Source organism: Salvelinus sp. IW2-2015, unplaced genomic scaffold (genome assembly GCF_002910315.2).
Source record: "Salvelinus sp. IW2-2015 unplaced genomic scaffold, ASM291031v2 Un_scaffold1270, whole genome shotgun sequence".
In the NCBI taxonomy this organism is placed as follows: domain Eukaryota; kingdom Metazoa; phylum Chordata; class Actinopteri; order Salmoniformes; family Salmonidae; genus Salvelinus; species Salvelinus sp. IW2-2015.
In genome coordinates this window covers 148,939-157,107 of record NW_019942810.1, presented here as the reverse complement: position 1 = coordinate 157,107, position 8,169 = coordinate 148,939, and the positions used below count along the sequence as shown (strand labels likewise).

Sequence of the window (8,169 nt, the reverse complement as noted above, 5' to 3'; positions counted from 1 at the left end):
GGGCCTGATCCTAGATGGGCCTGATCCTAGAGGGCCTGATCCCAGATGGGCCTGATCCTAGAGGGCCTGATCCTAGATGGGCCTGATCCTAGAGGGCCTGATCCTAGAGGGCCTGATCCTAGATGGGCCTGATCCTAGAGGGCCTGATCCTAGATCAGCACTCTTGTCTAAGAAATGTTTTGTCTGTGCCCCAAATGTACACTATTCCCTATTTAGTGGGAGACCCATAGGGGCCTGATCAAAAGTAGTGCACTAAACAGGGAATAGGGTGCCATTTGGGATGCTCCCTTTGTGAAAATGAGCCCTGATAAATAAGTACCCTGTCCTGAGAACACGTCTTTGTGAATATGAGCCCTGATAAATAAGTACGCTGTCCTGAGAACATGTCTTTGTGAATATGAGCCCTGATAAATAAGTACGCTGTCCTGAGAACATGTCTTTGTGAAAAGTCAATGGATGATATAGTGGTACTGACTATATACAATACTGGTCTCGTCTGGAACAGAGCTGTACAGAGCAGCAAGCCACCCTCCCTCCCTGGCCCAGTCTAATGCCTTAGTGTGCATCGCAAAATGGCACCCTATTCCCTATGTAGTGCACTACTTTTGACCAGGGCCCATAGAGCTCTGGTCTAAAGTAGTGCCCTATATAGGGGAATAGGGTGCCATTTGGACGGCAGACTCAGTGTACCACTTACTGCCACAACACTGGTGATTTGCAGCACAAGCCGTGAAAGAAGCAGCAAGCTGTGATGAGGCAGAGAGTCTGTGTGGAGTAAAACCTGGGTTCAGGCAGAGAGTCTGTGTGGAGTAAGGACTTTCAGTATTTGCTTTAGCCTGCCTGGAGTGCCAGGTGACCTGGGTTTGGGCCCAGCTAACGTATTTGAAAGATTTCGTATACTATTTGAACCCAGGTGTGATCATGTTCTCTCTCTTTTCACCTTCAACTCCTCCTCCAGCTCAGCCACACGCCGCTCCAACATCCGTCGCTCCTGATGCGAGAGAGAGAGACAGAGAGACAGAGAGAGAGAGAGACAGAGAGAGAGACAGAGAGAGAGAGACAGAGAGAGAGGAGAGAGAGATAGAGGAGACGAGAGAGAAGAGAGAGAGAGGAGAAGAGGAGAGAGCAGGAGAGAGAGAGAGACAGAGAGAGAGAGAGAGAGAGAGAGAGACAGAGAGAGGACAGGAGAGAGAGAACGAGAGAGAGAGAGAGAGAGACAAGAGAGAACGAGAGAGAGACAGAGGGAGAAGAGAGGGTGGACAGCAGATGTAGGGATAAGGAGAGAGAAGAAAAGAAAGAGCACAGACAGACAGACGACAGACAGACAGACAGAAGCAGACAGACAGACAGACAGACAGACAGACGACAGACGAGACGACCAGACCAGACAGACAGACAGACAGAAGCAGACAGAACAGAAGAAGATCAGACAGGACAGACAGACAGACACGACAGACAGACAGAGAGAGAGAGAAGGAGAGAGATGAGAGAGAGGAGAGAGAGAGAGAGAGAGAGAGAGAGAGAGAGAGAGAGAGAGAAGAAGAGAGAGCGGAAAAGAGGATAGAGGAGAGAGAGAGAGGAGAGGAGAGAAAGAGAGGAGAGGGGGAGAGAAGATAGAGGAGAGACAGAGCGAGAGACAGAGAGAGGAGGGTCAGGCAGCAGTAGAGACAGTCAGTCGTGAGGCCAGGCACAGCATCAGCATCAGGTGTTTGACACTAGAGAGTAGATAGTGTACTAGTTTCTCTCTCTATATATAACACAACACAAGACAAGCCACACACGGAAGAGAGGAAGAGGAGAGACCTACCTTCTTCTCTAGCTCTAGCATGGTTGAACAATCACTGAACCGCTCCTGTCTCTGTAGGATCAGACAGACAGACAGACAGACAGACAGACAGACAGACAGACAGACAGACAGACAGACAGACAGACAGACAGACAGACAGACAGACAGATCATTATGAAATGCATAATTTTGGTGACTAAGCCATCAGATGTATTGTAGAACAGCTGGATCATGTCAAATACTAAGACATCAGAAAATATGACATTTTAGCAAATGTATAAAAAAAATGGAAATATCACATTTTCATAAGTATTCAGACCCTTTACTCAGTACTTTGTTGAAGCACATTTGGCAGCGATTACATCCTTGAGTCTTCTTGGGTATTACGCTACAAGCTTGGCACACCTGTATTTGGGGAGTTTCTCCCATTCTTCTCTGCAGATCCTCTCAAGCTCTGTCAGGTTGGATGAGGAGAGTCGCTGCACAGCTATTTTCATGTCTCTCCAGAGATGTTCGACCAGGTTTAAGTCTGGGCTCTGGCTGGGCCACTCATGGAAATTCAGAGACTTGACTCGAATCCACTCCTGCGTTGTCTTGGCTGTGTACTTAGGGTCTTTGTCCTGTTGAACCTTCGCCCCCAGTCTGAGGTCCTGAGCGCTCTGGAGCAGGTTTTCATCTGTACTTTGCTCCGTTCATCTTTGCCTCGATCCTGACTAGTCTCCCAGTCACTGTCACTGAAAAACATCCCCACAGCATGATTCTGCCAGCACCACGCTTCACCGTAGAGATGGTGCCAGGTTTCCCCCAAACGTGACCCTTGGCATTCAGGCCAAAGAATTCAATCTTGGTTTCATCAGACCAGAGAATCTTGTTTCTCGTGGCCTGAGTCCTTTAGGTGCCTTTTGGCAAACTCCAAGCGAGCTTTCATGTGCCTTTTACTGAGGAGTGGCTTACGTCTGGCCACTCTACAATAAAGGCCTGATTGGTGGAGTGCTGCAGAGATGGTTGTCCTTCTGGAAGGTTCTCCCATCTCCACAGAGGAACTCTGGAGCTCCCATTGAATGGCCATTGGGTTCTTGGTCACCTCCCTGACCACTGCCCTTCTCCCGATTGCTCAGTTTGGGTCTGATTACTTATGTAAATAAGGTAATTCTGGGTTTAAAAAAAAAAAAAATTACAAAAATGTCTAAAAACCTGTTTTTGCTTTGTCATTATGGGGTATTGTGATGTCATTATAGGGTATTGTGATGTCATTATGGGGTATTGTGATGTCATTATAGGGTATTGTGATGTCATTATGGGGTATTGGGATCATTATGGGGTATTGGGATGTCATTATGGGGTATTGGGATGTCATTATGGGGTATTGGGATGTCATGTATGAGTATTTGTGTTAGTAGATGATGAGGAAATGTTTATTGAATAATCGATTTTATATAAGGGCTGTATGTAATCTCACTCCTGATGTACCGATGACAGACTATGGTACTGTTTATTCTCCCTCCTCCTGAGAGTACCGACCACAGAACTATGGTACTGTTTATCTCCCTCCTCCTGATGTACCGTTATTCTCCCTCCTCCTGCGTGTACCGTTTTATCTCCCTCCTCCTGATGTACCGTTATCCCCTCCTCCTGATGTACCGTTTATCTCCCTCTCCTGCTGTACTGTTAATCTCCCTCCTCCTGCTGTACCGACAACAAACTATGGTACTGTTTATCTCCCTCCTCCTTGTTACCATGACAGAATATGGTACCGTTTATCTCCCTCCTCCACGTGTACCATGACAGAACTATGGTACTGTTTATCTCCCTCTCCTGATGTACCATGACAGAACTATTGTACCGTTTATCTCCCTCCTCCTGATGTACCATGACAGAACTATGGTACCGTTATCTCCTCCTCCTGATGATACCATGACAATCCTATGGTACCGTTTATCTCCCTCCTCTGATGTACCATGACAATCTCATGGACTGTTTATTTCCCTCCTCCTGATGTACCTGACAGAACTATGTACCGTTTATTCTCCTCCTCCTGAGTACCTTGACAGCAAACTATGGTACCGTTTATTCCCTCCTCCTGATGTACCATGACAGAATCTATGGTACGTTTATCTCCCTCCTCCTGATGTGTACCCATGGACAGAACTATGGTACCGTTTATCTCTCCCTCCTCCTGATGTACCATGACAACTAGTACCTTTATCTCCCTCCTCTGCATGTACCGTTTATCTCCCTCCTCCTGATAGTACCGTTTATCTCCCTCCTCTGACCGTTGGTACCGTTTATCCTCCTCCTCCTGATGTACCGTTTATTCTCCCGTCCTCCTGCCTGTACTGTTTATCTCCCTCCTCCTGCTGTACCGACACAGACTTGGTACTGGTTTCATCTCCCGCCTACCTAATGGACCTACAGACTACGGTACCGTTTATCTTCCTCCTCCTGATGTACCATGACAGTACTATGGTACCGATTTATCTCCCTCCTCCTGATGTACCTGACAGAACATTGTACCCGTTTATCTCCCTCCTCTGATGTACCATGACAAACTATGCTACCGTTTATCTTCCCCCCTCCTGAATTGTACCATGACTGAGTCTATGGTACCGTTTATCTCCCTCCTCCTGCATGTACCATGACAGATCTATGGTACGTTTATCTCCCTCCTCCTGATGTACCGATGACAGAATATGGTACCGTTTACTCCCTCCCCTGATGTACCATGACAGAACTTGGTTACCGTTTATTCTCCCTCCTCCTTGATGTACCATGCCAGATCTATGGTACCGGTTATCTCCGCTCCTCCTTGATCCATGACAGAACTAGGTACCGTTTATCTCCCTCCTCCTGATGTACCATGCACAGAAAACTATGGTACCGTTTATCTCCCTCCTCCTGCTGTACCGTTTATCTCCCTCCTCCTGCTGTACCGTTTATCTACCCTCCTCCTATGTACCGTTATCTCCCTCCTCCTGCTGTACCGACACAGAACTATGGTACCGTTTATTCCCTCCTCCTGACTTGTACCGTGACAGATCTACTGGTACCGTTATCTCCCTCCTCTGCGTGTACCGTGACAGAATATACCTGGTACCGTTTACTCCCTCTCCTGCTTTACGTGACACGGTTACCGTACCGTTTCTACCTCCTCCTGCAGTACCGTTTAGTATCTCCCTCCCCTGCCTGTACCGATCACAGGCTCTACGAGTACCGTTTTATCTCCCTCCTCCTGCTGACCGTGACAGGGTCTACGGTACCGTTTCTCCTCCTCCCTGCCTGCTGTCACGTTATTCTCCCTCCTGCATTGCTGTACGTTTATCTCCCCTCCTCCTGCCTGTACCGTTTATCTCCCTCTTCTGCGGTACCGTTTATCTCCCTTCCTCCTGCTGTACCGTTGATCTCCCTCCTCCTGCTGTACCGCTGAAGGTCCATACGTTTATCTAGCTCATGTACCGAGTTTATCATTCTCCCATCCTCCTGACTGTACCATGACAGAACTGATTGGTACCGTTTATCTCGCCTCCTCCTGATTACCATGACAGATCTATGTACGTTTATCTTCCCTCTCCTGATGTACCATGACAGAACTATGGTACCGTTTATCTCCCTCCTCCTGATGTACCATGACAGAACTATGGTACCGTTTATCTCCCTCCTCCTGCTGTACCGTTTATCTCCCTCCTCCTGCTGTACCGTTTATCTCCCTCCTCCTGATGTACCGTTTATCTCCCTCCTCCTGCTGTACCGACACAGAACTATGGTACCGTTTATCTCCCTCCTCCTGCTGTACCGTGACAGATCTACGGTACCGTTTATCTCCCTCCTCCTGCTGTACCGTGACAGATATACGGTACCGTTTATCTCCCTCCTCCTGCTGTACCGTGACAGGTCTACGGTACCGTTTATCTACCTCCTCCTGCAGTACCGTTTATCTCCCTCCTCCTGCTGTACCGTCACAGGTCTACGGTACCGTTTATCTCCCTCCTCCTGCTGTACCGTGACAGGTCTACGGTACCGTTTATCCTCCTCCTCCTGCTGTACCGTTTATCTCCCTCCTCCTGCTGTACCGTTTATCTCCCTCCTCCTGCTGTACCGTTTATCTCCCTCCTTCTGCTGTACCGTTTATCTCCCTCCTCCTGCTGTACCGTTTATCTCCCTCCTCCTGCTGTACCGTGACAGGTCTACAGTACCGTTTATCTACCTCCTCCTGCTGTACCGTTTATCTCCCTCCTCCTGCTGTACCGTGATAGATTTACGGTACCGTTTCTTTTTACTAGTCTGTCCATGAGAGATTAGTGTGTGTGACCTGGGTGGCCTTGTCCAGGTCCAGTCTGGTCTGAGAGATGGTCCTCTGGGTGTCCTGCAGCTGTGACTGGAGCTGACCATTCTCCCTGGACACCACCTCAAACAGCTGGGACAGAAAGACATTATTATTGAACTTTACTGGAACAATTCCAATTATATAGAGATATATATATATTACATACACACAAATATAAATATATATAAATAAATATATATATTACATACACATATATATAAATATATATAAATAAATATATTACAGACACACATATATAAATATATATATACACACATATATAAATATATATACACACACATATATATAAACATATATATATATATATACACACACACACATATATATATATATATATATATATACACACACATATATAAATATATATATACACATATAAATATATATAAATATATATACACACATATATACATATGTATATATACACACATATATACATATATATATACACATAAATAAATATATATGTACACATATATAAATATATATATATACATATATATACACACATATTAAACTTAACAAAAATATAAACGCAACATGTAAAGAAATTTGTGGAGTGGTTGAAAAACGAGTTTTAATGACTCCAACCTAAGTGTATGTAAACTTCTGACTTAAACTGTATACCATTTAGCAGATGGTTTCATCCAAAGCGACTTAGTCCTGGTTAGTCGTGCATGCATACATTGTTTTTTACACCAGAGAGAAAGCATTTGTTGAATTGCATTGAGAGAGAGGGAGAGGGAGGGTTCGTTAAGCGAATGATCGCCTGTGAGAGAGTGCTGAAACTCTTCTAGACCCTCTAATACTGACTAGCCCCTTTTCAAATCATTCAAACTATCTTTATTTACCTTCTTGTAATCCTTAGTTTCAGAGCCGCCTCCTCTGTCGATACAGTCGTTACATGACACGTCGGACCTGAAGAGAGCAGGGAGCAGAGATATTATGACTCCTCCGAGGTCAGAGATATTATAATGACTCCTCAGAGGTCAGAGATATTATAATGACTCCTCCGAGGTCAGAGATATTATAATGACTCCACAGAGGTCAGAAGATAATATAATGACTCCTCAGAGGTCAGAGATAATAATGACTCCTCCGAGGTCAGAGATATTATAATGACTCCTCCGAGGTCAGAGATAATTATAATGACTCCTCCGAGGTCAGAGATATTATAATGATCCTCCGAGGTCAGAGATATTATAATGACTCCTCCGAGGTCAGAGATATTATAATGACTCCTCCGAGGTCAGAGATATTATAATGACTCCTCCGAGGTCAGAGATATTATAATGACTCCTCCGAGGTCAGAAGATATTATAATGACTCCTCCGAGGTCAGAGATATTATAATGACTCCTCAGAGGTCAGAGATATTATAATGACTCCTCCGAGGTCAGAGATATTTATATGACTCCTCCGAGGTCAGAGAATTATAATGCACTCAACAGAGTCAGAGATATTATAATGACTCCTCCGAGGTCAGAGATATTATCATGACTCCTCCGAGGTCAGAGATATTATAATGACTCCTCAGAGGTCAGAGATAATATAATGACTCCTCAGAGGTCAGAGATAATACTCACTACTATGAGATAATCAGGAACCAGACTGAACACATCAAAGGCTAAAGGTCAGATCCATACCTGGTGCTGGAGTGCCTGTCTGTCTGTGGATCCTGCTCACTGCCTCCCAACCCCTCCTCTACACTGGGCTCGTTGTCATCACTCTACAGGACCCACAGAGATCAGTAGGTCAATACATTATGGATGTAATGTCCTCATTACGGCAGGTATTACCAGGATATAACCTGGTAACCTTATAACCAGAACTAGCCCACCCCACACTCATTATGGATGGCAATGTCATCCTTGTGACAGGTTACCTTATGAAAGGTTATAACAAAACTAGCTCATGCACTCAGGGTTATAATGCATTTATGAGCAAGGGTTTTATAGGGTTATAAGCATGACTACGACAGGTTAAATGCTTTATGAGCAGGGTTTTATAGGGTTACAAGCATGATTACAAACAGGTGAAAT

The 8,169-nt window shown here is 45.2% G+C and overlaps 1 pseudogene; it reads right to left on the bottom strand.

The window, feature by feature from the left end:
• The window catches only part of LOC112070264 (protein phosphatase 1 regulatory subunit 12A-like), a 77,329-nt pseudogene that overhangs the window by 8,135 nt on the left and 61,025 nt on the right, over positions 1-8,169 (bottom strand).